The sequence below is a fragment of the Eptatretus burgeri genome, chromosome 7 (genome assembly GCF_056783735.1).
Source record: "Eptatretus burgeri isolate ZD-2024b chromosome 7, Ebu_testis_v1, whole genome shotgun sequence".
In the NCBI taxonomy this organism is placed as follows: domain Eukaryota; kingdom Metazoa; phylum Chordata; class Myxini; order Myxiniformes; family Myxinidae; genus Eptatretus; species Eptatretus burgeri.
The window spans coordinates 38385494-38388840 of NC_140967.1; the positions used below are offsets into that span (position 1 = coordinate 38385494).

Below are 3347 nucleotides of genomic sequence, written 5' to 3' on the forward strand. Positions count from 1 at the left end.
TAGAAGTTCATCAAGGCTGCTACTGCTCATTCACCTCCAAGTATCATGTCAAAAAAGTTGTGGAGAAGAAGAAGGAGGGTTCTATAGACAGTGAAGAACCACCAACTGCCAGAATCAGACGATCACAAGTAAAAGAGTTTCATTTTAAGAAACAATGTTTGTTTTGTGCTGCATCTTGTGAGTCTGTAAATCCTAAACATCCCGATAGATGGGACTAAGTGGTACCTTGCGAAAGAAAGGGTGTCAAGGATGCTCCACCCTTCAAGGCTGTTGTATTACACTATTGTGATGATCAAAATGATGTGTGGAGTCGGGAAGTTGCTATACATTGTCATGGCGCAGATGACTTATCCACAGCTGAGGCACAGTATCATGTTTGCTGTTATGATGAATTTAGGAAAATTATTGTGCATGCTGACCAGAGCCCCACGATTGATGAGCCGCTTTGAACCTGCTTATCGATGAAATGTACACTAATAGAAAACTATGTACTTGGACATCCATTGAACTGTGTGACAAATATGTGAGTCATGGTGGTTTGTTGACATGGAAGCAAATGTTCACCAAGCTGGTTACTTATTGTGGTGATGATCCAGGGTCGTTTGAGTCACTACCCAGCTGCCACTGAGAAGATCGTGGTCTTTGACAAGTACCAAGATGTCTCTGCGAAGGACCATAAGAGAATGCGCCGGGCTGGTGATATTATCATCGACTATGAGCTCTCCATTGCCAATCCTTTACCCAAACGAGATGTCTTCCTAAAGAGCAAGAACAACAAGCAGAGGCTGGCGAGCATGTTGTTCACCTTCACTGTTGACGATAATGTAACGATGGATACTTGCGACGATGGTGCATTTGGTAATGATGAAGCAGATATCAGATGAAGCAGACCATGATTTCCTATGTCCTTGTGGCAGCCACCTCTGGAAAGGGTGTGATACGCGTGCTTAGTGATGACACTGATGTGTTTGTTCTGTTGGTGTATTGGGTGTATAGGGCAGACCGCCAGTGCAAAGTACAAATAGAGCATTGGGCCGGTACAGTCCTAGATATCAATGCAACCTGTGCTGACCTAGGGCCAAAATGTTTGCAACTCCTTGGCGTGCACACCCTCAGTGAGTGCGACACAACCGCATATCCGTATGGCAAAGGCAAGATTGGCGCACTAAAAAGTTTGCTGGCAGGGAACTTCCCGGGCTTGGCTGATGTGATGGGTGAGGTGGGCACCACAGAAGCTGATTTGCTGGAAGCAGCAAAACCTTTCTTCCTCGCTCTGTATGGTCAGGTACTGGGAACTTCAATGGAATCTGCTCGTTTTACGCTATTCACCAAAAAGAAGAAAAGTCCCAAAGTTATGGCCATCCTCCAACAACGACCAACTTGTTACAACATGTGTTGAGGGCTCATTTACAAGTGATGTTGTGGAAAGCAGCAGACCACCAAGCTCCACCCGATGATTCAGCTGATCTCACAAAATTTGGATGGGAGATTCAGGATAATATCCCTGTTCCTGTCACTGCGAAAGGTGACCCGGCACTGCCAGAGCTAATTGACGTGTTCCGGTGTCAATGTAGGGCACAGAGTAAGAAGTGCATCACTGAGGTGTGTGGCTGCCACAAAGAACATCTTTCATGTACGTCATACTGTAACTGCTCTGGTGAAGATGACTGCTGCAATCCACACTCAAAGAGACGAGATGTTCAAACTACAGATGAGGACGTCGATATGGAGGAGCCTTATGAGGATGACTTAGATCAGGAGGATGATGTAGATCAGGATGTTGGGAAAGAGAATTTTGATGAAGGTGCTGATCAGGAGAGCGAAGGCCAGGAGGATGAGGATGGTCTTTCTGATCCCGATTATGAGTGGGAGCATACAGAAATTTGATTCAGTTGGGGAAGATGACAATTATCGTCTTCTTGTATAATTTTACACTTATGTAATTGTGAATACCAGCTTTTGTGACATGTTAGTGATATTTTTCACATGAAGAAAACATGAATAAAGTTAATCGTTAATGTTCATCAAGTTGATTCAATTCGCTGTCCACCCCGAGATCAAATTTAATCTTTATCTGACCTTCAATACGTGAGATAGACCTGTAATCGAAGGAATAACATCAGAAATGGATTCCACATACATAAAACACCTGAAAAGAGGTATTACACACCATTTTAGGACAAGCGGGTAAAAAATTAAATTATCGAGATGGTGATCGTTATGTATCTTGGATTATGCAAATTACCAGAATTGCCCAAAGTTGCCATTTGAGCAACCAAGCTCGAATTGTCCTGGGACCTCATATGATTCCAAATAAACATTAAAAAAAATTCATAGGAAAGGACATTTCTAGGTTTGGTATTGAACAGATAGAAACATCAAATCGACATGCACAGTCAATACAATAAAAATCTCATCAAGTGAATGATCTTTTGAGTATTCTCAAATATCAACTTACAGAGCATGCAGTTTGTGAGTCACCTGAGAAACGATGTATTTTGATTTGCATTTCATAAACACATTCCCATGAATATGATGGGATAGTTCAATGATACCGCACCTTTTGAGTTGTCATCTGGGCTCGGATGCTGACCCAACAATATACTTACGGATGAACCTGACCCATAACCCTTGTGCTTGCAGGTAAGGTCATTGCATCAATGCGTGCACTTCTGTCATAAAGGATGTAATGCCAGTTGTCCCATCTGCTATAATCCTTTCCTGCCCTCCATTCCTCCCAACACCCATTGTTTTTCCACCTCACTCTGTCTTGGCCTTCAGCTCTGCTGTTGCTATTTACCCTCTTTCTCTCTGATGTTCCTTTTGTCCTGTTGTGTCCTGTTCTGTTCAGTATTCTAAACTGGTCTTCCATTTCTACTTTCTCTGACATCAACTCATCCTCGGAATTCTTTCAAATAAATTTGCTCTCTCATGCACAAGTTTATCCCATCTCGTCTTCAGTTGTCATACCCTTCCTCCCGGCCACGGTACACTGAAGCTTGTGGTGAGGCAGTTGTCCTGATACAACTTGCCTTCACATTATGGAAGGCAAATCCTACTGAAGGCAATCTCAGTTCCTTCCACAAAGCTCGGAACAAGTGTGTGTCTACCTTCAGGAGAGCCAGCAAACAACATCATTCTAATCTCAAGTCTGAACTCTCAAACCTCTCTCCCTCTTCCAAATGCTAATACAACTATAAACTCTCACTACGTCTCTCTGAAAGTACCATTTGGAAAAAAAACCCCATCGACTTTCTCAACAATCCTCTTGAAGAAGTCCTTTCATTCAAGCTTCTGGGTCTCACGAGCTGCCATGATCTTTCTGGGAAAAGCCACATTTCCAAGCT

General features: G+C 43.1%; 1 pseudogene; it reads left to right on the forward strand.

Annotated features, from left to right (window-relative positions):
- The first annotated feature begins 382 nt into the window (after positions 1 to 382).
- Positions 383 to 2220, forward strand: LOC147023064 (uncharacterized; annotated as a pseudogene).
- The last annotated feature ends 1127 nt before the right edge of the window (positions 2221 to 3347 follow it).